The sequence below is a fragment of the Eubalaena glacialis genome, chromosome 9 (genome assembly GCF_028564815.1).
Source record: "Eubalaena glacialis isolate mEubGla1 chromosome 9, mEubGla1.1.hap2.+ XY, whole genome shotgun sequence".
Lineage (NCBI taxonomy): Eukaryota > Metazoa > Chordata > Mammalia > Artiodactyla > Balaenidae > Eubalaena > Eubalaena glacialis.
In genome coordinates this window covers 53,780,587-53,794,643 of record NC_083724.1, presented here as the reverse complement: position 1 = coordinate 53,794,643, position 14,057 = coordinate 53,780,587, and the positions used below count along the sequence as shown (strand labels likewise).

General features: G+C 42.2%; 1 long non-coding RNA gene across 4 annotated transcripts in view; it reads right to left on the bottom strand.

The window, feature by feature from the left end:
• Positions 1-14,057, bottom strand: part of LOC133098417 (uncharacterized) — a 374,765-nt gene that overhangs the window by 59,018 nt on the left and 301,690 nt on the right. For all 4 annotated transcript variants that reach the window (XR_009702139.1, XR_009702138.1, XR_009702137.1 and 1 more), the window contains one exon: positions 1,223-1,390. This is a non-coding gene — a long non-coding RNA (uncharacterized LOC133098417). The remainder of the gene's footprint in view (positions 1-1,222; positions 1,391-14,057) is intronic.

The following is a 14,057-nucleotide window of genomic DNA, read 5'->3' as shown; positions in this document are numbered from 1 at the left end:
GGAAGATCCCACATGCCAGAGCAACTAAGCCTGTGCGCCACAACTACTGAGCCCTGTGCTCTAGAGCCCACGAGCCACAACTATTGAGCCCGTGTGCCGCAACTACTGAAGCCCATGCACCTAGAGCCCGTGCTCTACAACAAGAGAAGCCACCGCAATGAGAAGCCCGTGCACCGCAATGAAGAGTAGCCCCCGCTCGCCGCAACTAGAGAAAGCCCACGCGCAGCAACGAAGACCCAATGCAGCCATAAATAAATAAATAAAAGATTCCATGGAATTTCATAATTTCTGAGCAGCATGTGAAGATAAATAGGGGATTCTTCATTTATTCATTTACTCATTTATTCAACAGATGTTTAGAGAGGACCTAGAATACGCTAGGCTCGTTAATAGATGCTTGGCATATAAAGATGAAGAAGATGTAGTCCCAGGGGACCTATGATCAAGCGGAGGAGGGAATTACAATGATAAGGGCTGAAGAGGGCAGCATGGGGAGTGTCCATTTAAGAAGGCTTCACAGAAGACAGGACATTTGAGCCTGGACTTGAAAGGTGAACAGGATTTTACCAAAAGAGGGATGGAGAAATTGGGGTGGAGAGGAAACCCTAGGCATAGAGGGAATAGGATGTAAAAGGCTTGAAGTTGAGCAATGATAACTTGATACTGAGAAGCTAAGCTTCTGGAATATATGGTGTGTTAGGCAGAAACAGAGCTGGGCAGATAAATTGGGGTTAGATTTTATGCCAAGCCAAGGAGTCTGGTTTTTATCTTCTGGGAAGCTTGCGTACAGAAGGGAGACAGGGGAAGTTTATAAGCAAGGGAGTGACATGACCAGAGCTGTTCTTCTTAATTTTTAAGATCACTTCTAGGAAATTCCCAAGAACCGTTAATGTTTACTCATCTCAAAGTCAGGGTTAATTGTATGAACTTGGGGAGTCTATGTTTTGAGGTTTTGCAGTTAACACACAGTTGACCGCTCTCCCTCTATTTGCCTATGACTATCTGATGTCTGAAACGTTGGGAAGCATAGAATAAACTTATTTTTAAACAGTATGTTAGCTGTATTTTTAAGGAATATGCACAATGTTTTCCTTCAAACTCCAGACATCTTTTCAGGTGGAGCACCTCTACATTTAAAGCAATAGGGTTCAACTGTGGATTTGAAAAAACTATAATAAATACAGTGTCCCAACTTGGATAATAAATGATATGGTCCCCTTACCTAGTCTGCAGCATCACAGGTCTGTGGCAGAGGGAAAGAAAACATGGTGGAGCTGGAGGATGGCTCTTACAGCTTCTGCCCAGATGCAGCACGTGTTACTTCTGTTCATATTTCATCAGTCAAAGCCAGCCACAAGCTTGCTGAGTCCTGACTTCAATATGCTTCCTCCTGAGAAAGACACTGAAAGTCACTCGGACAGCCACCTAAATACGGATAGACTGTACGCTGATGCAATGCATACATCGGTATCAACATCTAGATGTAGATCTCAATTATTAAGAAAGGTCGTAATTAGTTTTCGAACAATGAAATCAGGACCAGTCATTTTCCATTTGCTCTTGGCTACATCGCATCAATTTGCTGGCCCTGCTCTGTATTTCAGAGTGCTGATCCTTGTAAAATATGTCCCTCGGGCTTCCTTGGTTTTGCTTAGGTTTGTTCAGTAGTAGGGTCTGGCTGGAGACTGGAGGATGTGAGGAGGGGAGAAGCGAGGGTATTTCTCCCGTCTCTTTCTCTGCTTCTGGCAGCATCCCTGGCCACTGCTGTGTCCCCTCCAGAGCTCCAGCAACCACCAGGCCACTCTTCCTGTTGGTCCCAGATGCCTATGGGCAGCCGCCACTTGTGGGCTCCCGTCTTTGTCCATCCAACCCCCGGGATGAGAGTGGCTTCTTACCGTTCCCAATTTCCAGTTGCCTCACTCTTTGCTCCTTTGTCTTTTTAAACACCTTCTGTTATATTAAATCCCCTCTATTGAATGAACCCTCCACTGGCGTGGGTTCTATTTGCCCGATTGTACGCTGTATAGTACAGGCTCCCTTTGGTTCTGCATATTATTTACCCTTCTCAAGCTTGTCTAGTAGGTAGAAACTTAAGTAATGTTTACTTTAAAAGTAAATTTAACAGGGCTAGCTGTAGATGTAGTTAATATGGTTAAACTCCTTTAAACCTCATATCCCAAGGCTAGACCCACAGTGGTTTTCTTTGGTTGTTGTTCTAGGCTCAACATATTTGCAACGATATAGGTGTGTGGCACCAATGAATATCTTAATATTTAAAAAATAAATAAATAGTTTAAAATACTTACAGGTTATTATCCCCTTTAAAAATATAGTAGGGCATAACAAGGGCAGGGAATTCATCTGAGAGCAAACAAGCAAATGATTGGCCCAGGTTCCATCCCTCAAAAAACAAGATAAACGTGTGTGTGTGTGTGTGTGTGTGTGTGTGTGATATTAAGCTATATATTTGCATGTAGATATTGGCGCTTACCTTACCATGCAGATATATATACATGCATACACATGGCATTTATAAATTCATATACATAGATATACATACAAGTGCAGACGATTTAACTATTTTTAAAGGACTATGGTCCTTTAGTAGTCTTTAAAGTGTTTATTTAAATGTAATGATCAAAGCCAAAGGATGATTCATTTAAAAGATCCTATGTTGTGTATCGAATTTCTATTGATAGTTTTGATACAATAATGGAAGCAAATTTTAAATTTGGAATGGAGTAGATAGAGACACTGAAGGAAAAAGACTCGATGGCATCCAGACAGAAGAATTTTTTGCCAATAAGAAGGGAGTGAATGGGCAAGTGACAGCCTTGGAGACAGTGGAGTCACATGACGTTTCCCCTGAATTAACTAAGGGATTTGGCTTCAAGGTCTATGGGGGAGAGGAGCGGGAAGGGTTGGTTTCTAGGGAACAGTTTGCTCCTGCTGCCTCAGTCTGCTCCTGGTCTAAGTCACCAGCAGGCACGGCTGCTGCTGGGGAGGTGTGGGTGATGGTCCAAAGGGACACCTGAGGGGCTTCTCTCCAGGGATTGCCAGCACTGGGCAGGCCAGGATCACATGAAGGAGAGCGGCAGCCGTTAGGGTTTTCTGAGTCAAAATGATGGCAGGTTCCTTTGAGGGACATGTGCTAAGGCAGAATCTAGTGGCATCGGGTCCCTGATGTGTCTTCCTGTGGACTTCAGAGATAGACTGGCCTGAATTCAAATCCCAGCTCAGCAACTTACCAGCTACATGAGCTTGAGCACATTATGCAATTTCTTGAGCCACAATCTCTGCCTTCATAAAAATGGACAGGAATATGTATATAAAATGTCTGGTTCATAAAAAGCACTCAGTGATGCATTATTTTTTATTATTGATAATAATAACTGTTATTCATATTGCCGTGTTTGTAAAATGCTTGCAACCACTTGGGAATATAATTATACACCCCTGCTTTTCTGCAGTGGTAGAGGAATACTTTAATCCCATTTTCTCACGATACCGACTAAGAAATGGAAGCCCAAAGAAGGTCAATAACTTGCCCCAATTTACTCCTTACTTGCTCAGCTAGAGAAAAGTAAACACAGAACTGTAGCCCATTCCATGGCCCTTTCTTCTAAACCAAGACCAACAAACATTCCAACTGGGTGTACCTCTCCCTGCTCACCCCCTTTACAGTGACTTTCCCAACAATGGTGGCAAAATCCATGAAGAATGGCGTCACATCAGCACCAAATCTTTTTCCTTTCCCTCATTAGAGTCTAACTCCCTGCCTCTTTTCATCTCTTGTTTTCATACCAGTGCTTAATTCTTTTTCTCCCCTGAATCTTATTCTCCACTCACTGTTCATTAAATTCTCTGATATACTGTGCCTATTAGTTTATTTTTTAAGTCACTCAACAAACATGTACTGAGCACTTCTGACACTGGAGAATAATTGCTTAAGGAAATACCAGGGGCTCAAAATGTACGAAGGAAATGAATTTGTAAACAGAAATTGCAGTACCCGTGCTCAAGAAGGGGACAGAAGACCATGGGGGCCCCACGAACCTCCCATCAGCAGGAGGCAGTATAGCAAGGTGGTCGATGGCAGAGGCTCTGGAGTCCGAGGCACTGGATTTGAATCTCAGCTCCCTCCATCCATGTGTGCCCTTAGGGTAACTGTCTAGACTCAGAGGAGGAAGTGTATTTTCCTCCTTTGTAAAGTAGGCATAATCATAGTATCTGCCTCAGAGGGAGTGCGGGGAGGAACAAAAACTTTTAAGAATTAAATACTTAAAAATATTTACAAGCTGTCATCTCCCTTTAAATATAGAGCTGATCAGAATAAGGACAGGGAGAGTACATAGTAAGCATTCCATCAAAGTGCTTTCTTGTTTCCGTAAGAAGGAGAGTAAACAGAGATTTGAATCGTCATTGAATAGCCAGGGTTTAGGTTATTTACGAAAAAGGATCAGGATCTCTCCTCTTTCTGCAGCCAGAGCAAAAATTTCATAGTTCTGCTCCAAACCCAAATGATTATTGCGATCAAGAGAGGCTGAAGAACTGACCCTGAGGGTGGTTGATGATCGACTCTGTATGGAGGGTGGCCTGCCAGAGCTGATGGGCGAAGCTTGTGCAAATCCTGCATCTTACAACCTGTGTGGTCCAGCTGTGGGCTGAACAAAGAGCGGCATGTGTGATGTGAGAGCTTTGAATAGAGCCCGAGACTGCATGTTTCTCTGTGTGGGAAAATGGTTTACTCAGTGAATACTTGATTTCTTTCTAGCATCCTTTCCTACTAAGGAGCATACGGCTGAAACCATGAGGATATTTCCCTGCCTTCCTGGCTCTATTTCTTGGGCAAGATGAGCTTATCATTTTCTATTCAGCTCCCAGCTAATAGAGAAGTTCCACAGGCAAAAGCAAAAACACACTGACAAAAAAAATCATGATAGCCGGAAAAAAACACGAATGTCCTCTGCCCTGCTCCAGTGTTTGAAAAAACGAACTTTCTGGAAAAGGGACATTGGATTAATTCTTCAACAGGCTGGCACACTTGCGGGTTTCAGCTAAGGGGAATCTGTAAACTCTGTTAATCTGTATGTATTCTATGGTCGTGTGTGTGTGTGTGTGTGTGTGTGTGTGTGTGTGTGTGTGTGTCGGTGGGGGACTGGTTTAAAGGCAATTGCTGTAGCTTAGACAGGGTGGGAACTCATTTTTGTTTGGAATCAAATGTATTCAGAGCTGGATCAAATGAAAAACTTTATTCAGCATTTTCTGAAAGAAGCCATGCAAGGTCTCCTGTCTCAGCATCTAGGACCACAAATGCCACTGAAGTCACATAGGCTGTGTACACGCACACATATATGTAATTTTTCATATTCCCCCCATGACCAGAATGGATTTGTTCCATTCAGTGGGAAGCCACATTTATTACATCTCTTTCTCAAATAAACCTCAAAGCTAGCATTTCATCTTTCCTCATGTAATCATCATAAGGTAGAAAATGAAATTTTCCAAACCTAAAAGCATGTTGCTAAGAGCTCCAGGGCACTGCATGTCACTTCTTACTTTGATGTGTTCGTGGAAGGGGGTGGAGGATGGCAAAAAAACATGAGAAAGGAAAGAAAAGAGAAAGATGCCCTGCATCTTCCTTGGGATTTCCAGAAAGCTTTTTTTTTTTTTTTTTTAACTCTTTATGTAGTGACAAGATGGAGCTGATTAAAAGAAGACAAGGAAAGTCTTGGTGCCAGACCACTTCATTCCAGAAAGGCATGTAAGAACTCCTGTCAGAATCAGGGATGATTTCACAGCCCCTCTTGCATATTAATGAACTACAAGTAACCTCAGTTTAGTGGTGCAGATGCAACATTTCAGGAACCGTGCCAGGATTCAGTGATAAATGCCAGCTCCAGGGGAAATACATTTCATGATAGAATTAGGAGATCAGCCATCTGAGACGTCCACAGAAATCACCCCCCACCCTTCGAAATGCAAGGCGGTTTCTGGGGAGCAGGGCGCTGGTGGCGTGCTGGATGTGGGGTAGACGGGGTTATTTATCTGCATCTGGTTCCTGTACATTCGTTCCATCTTCAACTCTTCTGATGCTGCCTATGTCCTCAAACAACAAATCAATCCACCAGCCTCAAGGTCAAGTTCAGGTGAACTGATTAATTTTGCTGCCTATTTTTCTGGTGTGATTTTTAAAAAACTGCTTAAACCTCGAATCCTCTTGCTTTAGAAGCAAAGCATCTCTTTTCACCAAGCTCATCCTCCTGCCACTGCCTGTCAGGCGCTTTTCTTTCCCGACTTCCTACAACCTGTGGTTTGCAGACAGAAGACACGCTCCCAGCAATTCTCTTCTCTCCCAGCGTTCCTCCAGAATTTGCTGGATTCTCAACCCCTTGCTCACTCATTCCCCTTTGCCCCGTACTCAGAGTACAACCGTCACTTCGTCTGTGCTCACCATCTGTTTCTAAAATTCCTCTGATACAGAAATCACATGACAGTTTGAGGTGCAGCCATCTCAATATTGCAAGGTTTCACTTGGCAGGGTTCGGAAGCGATGGCTGCTGCATGGCTCTGCCTTATGAAACTGACCAGCTAACATGGTGTGATAGCTAGCTAGCCCTCTAGAAGGACCTTCAAAAGCAGCCGCCGACTCTCTCAGATGTTTTTGTGAGACTGAAAATAGAGAATAAAGCTGCAGCCTTCATTTTCAGCTGAGACCCAGGCTCGACTGCAGCCAAGAAGAGAAAACACGGATGGAGCTGTGCTCTGTGCTGTTGCGTAAGGAAAGAGCATCGCCAGGTTTGACTCAGTTGCTCTCTCGGTCAATCCTTGCCACCACAATGCCGCATATGAAAACACTGAGACTCAGCAGCTTAACACAATTATTCTTTCTTGCCCAGAGGCCCAGATCAGCTGGGGGTCGGCTGACCTTGCCTGGGCCTCCTCCCTGGGTTGGCCTCCAAGCTGCGGATTATGTCCAGGTCTGCTCCACGTGTCTGTCTTCCTCTTGGACCAGGGGACTACCTCTACCAGGTTTATGTTCGTATGGTGATGGCAGAGTGCAAGAGGATAGATCCAACTGTGCTTGGGTCATATCTGCTAACATTCCACTGGGCAAAGCAAGTCATGTGACCAAACTCGAAATCAAGGGCAAGGAAGGATAGTCACATGCTTAAGCCCAGGTTCAATGGGGTTCAGAAAGTAGGCTTCTCCCATGGAGATAGGGAAGGGGTAAAAATAATTAAGTAATAACATATGATCTACCACACTTACTGTGGTGGACAGATGGGTGCCCTTCCAAGTACCCATTTCTTCTTCTGGTAATGACTTTGATTTTCATACTGATATCTAATTTCTTAGTGGTTATACCTTTTGGAGAAACTGAGGCTCAGTCAGGTTCTACAGATTAGGTCTGTAGATCAGGCTTATGTTACCAGCATAATCTTGCCCCTGTCCACAATTATAGGTTTAACAATAAACTCATGATCCAATATGGACCAATTAGAATGGAGGATATATTTGCTAGGAGCTCCTGGAAAACAGGCTTTCTTCTTATGCTGTGGGAACTACTAGAAGATATGCTGTCGGCAGCGTGGTTACAGGTGGGCTTCTTGCAACTGCTGGGCTGTGATGATGAAGCTGGCACACAGAGGAGGATGTACGTGAGATAATTGCAGGAAAATCAATCCATCCCCTAATCAATCCTAACCTGAAGCTCACACAATTTCAGGGTTTTTTAGTTAAGTCAGCTAATACATTACCTGATTATTTATTGAGTTTTCAAATCACTTGCAATTACACTACTTCAGTGAATTCACTCTCTGGGTGACTTTGGGATACTGGGTGTGTGTGTGTGTGTGTGTGTGCATGTGGGTGCACATGCATGTGCGTCTGGTCTGTATGGTGTGATGTTAATTCCTCTGGGCCTCGGATTCCTGATCCACAATATGGAAATAATTGTTGTATACAATAATGTGATAGTGTATGTCAAAGCCCTCGTACACAGCAGGTAGAGCCATCCTGCACATTTCTGCAGGTTGTTCCCCAGATAAGAGAACGAGGAGGCACTGAAGACAGAATCAACTCACCAAGCCCTGTGCCTATGGAGCTACCTCCAGCAAGAGAGGATGTCTTTTTTCTAACTTTCCCCAAATCCATGGGTTAGCAGAGGCCCTGACAGAAGACATTTAACAAACATCAGTTCCTTATTTCCCCGTCTGTAGTCATTACTTCTTTTGATAGTTAGAAAATAACAACTGAATTTTCTGTTGTTCAGCAATAGGATTCTTAAGGAATGTTGTAAAATTTTTATTGTTACTGTCTTGAAAAGCAGTTGATTTCACCCCTATTCTGTGGTCACTTTTCCCTGTTCCTTTCCTGAAGCTCATTTCTTTCCCCCCTCTGTTCTTTATTTCCTATCTTCTCCTGCTTTTCCACTAGCCTCCCCCTTCTGGCCCCTTCCTTTCTTTCTTCTCCCCAGCCTCTGCCTGTTTTTGCCTCCCTCTCTTACTCTAGGAAATGACTTCTGAGGACATGGCCTCTGCAACCTCAGGGTCTCTTCATGTCAGAGCTGATAGGCATTCTCTAAGAGCAATGCCTGGAGTGAGACATATCTGAACACTAATCCTGTTTCTATGACTTTGGACATACTAAGCTCTCTGGGCCTTGCTTTTCCCCTCGGTAGAATTGGTCTAATTCAGGGCCGGTGTGGAGGACTCAATGAAATAATGTGTGTCAAACTTCTGAGCCTACATAATCAATCAATAAGCTGTAGCTTCTTCTCCTTCTAGCTTCGCCAATTAAGGTCATAGCTGTACATGCCAAGCCTGGAGTAGCCACCAAACATTCAGCATACAGCAGTCGCTTCTGACTTAAATAGAACAGCTGCTGATGCCACTATTTTCCTGCCTTAGCTTTCTTCCCTATAAACAAGTCTTCACCTAATTGTTTGAAGAGCTGAAACATCTCTTGTCCAAACATGGACAGAGAACATAGGGGTGAACACTCCAGTTCATGGCTACTGAGAGAATTCTGGGAACGCTTCCCGCATGCCCTCAGGCAGATGGTTGGCCCACATATATTTCAACAACACAAATTAATGTAAAACATATTCATGTATGTATTAATTAATGCTAATGTATTCACAAGAGATTTGGATAACGGGCAGTCCATTTTGACACCTCCCTCCTAATCCATTCGCCCTAAAGAGACTAAATCTTGCTTAATTTTTGGCTCAAACAAGTAGATCTCCTGTGATTTGGGGCGCTTGTTCTCTTCACACTCCCTATGGCCACCTGCTGGCTATCTAAGAATTACTCTAATTGGTAAAAAAAAGCCTTCCATACTGTAATTAGATGAGAGGAGAGATGGGGTCTGTGCAAATACTAGACTAAATTAGCACCTGAGTATGAATGAATATGTGTCTCAGAGAAATATGATAAAAATAGGTGTAAGAGTATATTGTAGTATTTGACGAAGAAGCTGAAAATGAAGGAGTAGTCACTTGGGATGGGAGGGGGGCCCAGAAAGGGAAGGGGAATCCAGGGGTGAAAAAGGCAAGCACGAAGACGTTAGAAAATTGCCCGGAGTCAGATCTTTGTATCTTGAAACAGAAGCTGTGTTCGGAGGAATTTTTTTTTCATGGAGTAGCATGACACAATTTAGGCAAGGTTGAATTTTAAGGGTGATTTTGTCACCGCCGTTTTTTAAAACTGAGTTGCCTTCAGTAGAGGAGGATTTTCCTTAGGGAATTATTTAATGGTAAAGCTTGAATATAGAGTTTAGAGACTAATAAAGTCTCTGCCTTCCAAAAGTTTACAGTCAAATTTGGATAACTATGGAACGAGATAAGACAAATATCAAAGGCATATGTATCTAACATCCTGCTTTCTTTTGGCCCTCCCCTTCTGCTGGCCTCATCTCTGAGGGATACGCAGGTCTTTGGGAACTGGGTTGTCACAGCTTCTGTTACTGGGAGGTATACAGTTAAATAGGAAGCCCATCCTGAACCTGGAGGAGTTAACACTCTGCTTTCTTCCTCCCTACTGTCATTTTGTCATTTCTCTGTTCAAACTGGAAGATTTTCACCCTAGAAACAAAATGCATAACCCACGATGAAAGACAAATCATTAATACAGGGGATGAAGAAGAATATAGGCCAAATCTGGAATGGATAGCAATGAGAAAAGCAAAATAATCCCTTCCATTTTCCTGTGCTGGGCAGTTTTCAAAGCCCTTTCAGAAGCATCATCACAACCACCCCGTGGAGGCTTCAAGGTGAGTGGTGGAGTCCAGGTTGACATTCAGATGGGTTTCTGCTTCTGTAAAGTAAGGAGCTTTGAGAAAGTGGTTATTGTGACAGCACCTCCACGATGGTCTCCGTATCACCCACCTCCCAGTATTCATGCCCTTGGGTAATTCCTCCCCTTGAGTATGGGCAGGATCTAGTGACTCTTAAAGACTAGACCATGGCAGAAGTGATGGGATATAACTTATGAGATTAGGTCATAAAAAGACTATGGCTTCTGTCTTAGGAACTCTCTCTCTCATCCTCTCTCCCTCTTGGATATTTTCACTCTGGGGAAAGAAAGCAGCCCTTTTAGTGAAGAACTGATGTCTCTGGTCAAGAGCCAGAGAGGAAGGGAAGCTGGGCAATATCCATGTGAGAGAGCTTGGAGGCAGATCTCCTCCCAGGTAAGCCTGAGGTGACTGCATCCCTGGCCATCCACGTGATTGCATCCTGTGATACCCTGAGCCAGAGGCGTGAGCCAGAGGCATTCACCTGAGCTACTCCAGGATTCTTGACCCACAGAAACTGTGAGATAATAAACATTTGTGGTTCTCAGTTGCTGAGCCTTGTGGTAATTTGTTATGCAGCTATGTATAACTAATATAATTGCCTTTTGTCTTTATAAACTATGCTTTATTTTTTTTTGCTTGTAAAACTGAGATATGCTTATTATTAAAACAGAAAAATAAAGAAAACCAAAAATACCCAGGAGTGGTAACCAAGAGTTTATCAATACTCTCCACAGAGTAGCCAGAGTGAACCATTTAAAATGTGAATCATATCAATCAATCCCCTGTCCAAAACCATCCAATGGCATCCCATTCCACTGGAATATAATCTAAGGTTCCTACAGTGGCCTCCAAGGCCAATATGACGCCCCTGCCGTCCCTCTGATCACATCGTGTTGCTCTTTCCCTCATTCACTGAGCTCTAGCAAGCCTGGCCTCTTGATACTTATCAAGTCTGGCCTGCATACTCTTGCTTTGTTTTCTTGGGGTTTTTTTTTGACAACTAGAAATTGTATATATTTAAGGTATACAATGTGATTTTTTGATATACATAAACATTGTGAAATGCTTACCAAATCAAACTAATTAACATATACATCACCTCCCATAGTTACCGTGTGTGTGTGTGTGTGTGTGTGTGTGTGTGTGTGTGTGTGTGTGGTGAGAACACCTGAGATCTACTGTCTTAGCAAATTTCAAGTATACAATATATTATTATTAACCGTAGTTACCATGCTCTATATTAGATCTCCAGAACTGATTCACCTTGTAACTAAAACTTTATGCCCTCTGGTCAATATCTCTCCTTTTCCCCCATTCCCCCCAGCCCCTGACAACTACCATTCTACTCTCTGTTACTATGAGTTTGTTTTAGATTTCACATATAAGTAAGATCATATGATATTTGTCTTTCTGTGGCTTATTTCACTTAGCATAATGTCCTCCAGGTTCAAATATTCATGTTGTTGCAAATATCTGATAAGGGGTTAATATCACAAATATATAAGAAATTCATACAACTCAATAGCAAAAAAAAAAAAAACGCAAAAAACAAATAACTCAAATAACTAGATTAAAAAAATGGGCAAAGGACTTGTATAGACATTTTTTCAAAGAGGACATACAAATGGCTAACAGTATATGAAAAGATGCTCAACATCACTAATTATCAGGGAAACACAAATCAAGATCATAATGAGATAATAATTGTTGGTGAGGATGTAGAGAAAAGGGAACCCTTGTGCACTATTGGTGGAAATGTAAATTGGTGCAGCCACTATGAAAAACAGTATGGAGGTTCCTCAAAAAATTAAAAGTAGAACTACAATATGATCCAGCGATTCCAGTTCTAGGTATATATCCAAGGGAAATAAAATCACTGTCTCAAAGAGATATCTGCGCTCTCATTGTTTATTGTAGCATTATTCACAGTAGCCGAGATGTGGAAGCAACCATATATGTAATGAATAGACAAAATGTGATATATACTGTATTGTGTATTGTATTTGTGTTTTTTAGAAAAGTGAAGAATCAATCAGTGGCTTAAGTTTTGCAATAATAGCATTTGATACTCTTATTTTCTATTCATGTGCTTACTGTTTTCTTTGCTGAACTGTTCTTCTCCCAGATGGTCGCATGGCCTACCTCCTCATCACATTCATCTCTCACATGTGGCCTCCTTAGGTCCCTGTTTAAATCTTACTTCACAGAGACACTTTCCCTGGATACCCCGTCTAAAATAGCTCCCTTCACCTACTCTCTCCATGCTTTACCCCTCCTCATAGCATTCTGTCATGTTATTTCCTGTTACTTTTTGTGTTATTGTCTCTCTCCCACTAGAGTGTTGGTTCTCTAGATGCAGGGATTTTGTTTCGTTCACTGCTGTTTCCTCAGTCCAATAAATATTTGTTGAATGAAAATTATGAATGCTATGATTATTGATTGTATTTCCTTTCATTCTTTACTCTCTCTTTTTCTCCCCCTACAAAGGTTTTCAGATTTCTAGATAGTTTAGTTCTACAAGCAGAAAATAAAACATACTTTAGAAAGATAAAACTACAGTTTTCAGATTTTTAGAATTCTTAGAACACAATTTCTATATAGTATTTTATCACAGGGACAGAAATTCCTGAACACATAGGGATGGCATAAAAAACCCAGCTAAGCTTTCTGAGCTTCAGTTTCCTCATCTTGAATACGGAGATGCCTCACACACATGAAATAAGACAGGGAACTCACTTTGCACAGGGGCACACAGTGAGAAATCAATAAATGGGAAAGAAACAGGGATCTCATATCAGGAGTTTCAGGGAGTATTGTAAATAACAAAGATATTTATTGTAGGTTTCTTTGGAAGAGTGTTTACAAAAAGAAACACACATGGCAAAGTTCTTCTTTGCCCATTCATCTCCTCATATCTTCTGTCCCCCCTTTTGGTCCCATATAGTCCCCTCACTGGTATAATATTTTTTCTCCTTCCTTTCTTTCAATGTAAATCAAGCTATTTCCTCCACAACTTTAGATGTAGGGCTCCCACCCTCAACTCACTAATTCATTCTGGTGAAAAATATTTGAGGACTGGGGAGGGAGAACAGGAAGGAAAGATTTTAGCAGAATTTTCCTGGGATTCAGGCAGGGTTTTGAAGTAGGAGACAGAAAAAGACACTGAAAACTCACGTTAGTATATATATATTTTTTTCTATCATACATTCATTATAATGTATGTAACTATTCCTAATTATTAGACACTCAGTTTCAGAGCTTTTGCTATTCTAAATATTGCTGTGCTGAACATCTTTGTATGTTCCTTACTTGCAATTCTGATTATTTTTCTAGGATGGTGTATTAGTTGGGGTTCAGAAAGGAAAAAGAAGGCACACTTAAATGGGGCAACTGTGGACGATTTAAAAATGTGTGAGCAGCATTAAAGCATCAAGAGCTGGTGAACAGCTGGGAGCTGTCACCACCCCAGGTCCAAAGGGGCAAAAAGAGGGAGCAGTAACTGGAACTGAGAGACAGAAGTGGAGCTGAAGCTGTGGAGGTGGCTGGAGTTGTAGGAGACGGCCTCCCAAGAGGAGCTGTGGCCTGCACTAGAGGAATTCAGCCACTCCTAACATGTGCCCTTGCCATGGAACTATATGCTCCCACTTTTCTCTCCTCCCATTCTCTGATATCCTACTGGAGATTTCCATTGGCTGAATCCACGTAGAAGTCAGAACACTAGGGAGCCCATGATGCAGAAAGGAAGAAGGGTGGAGAAT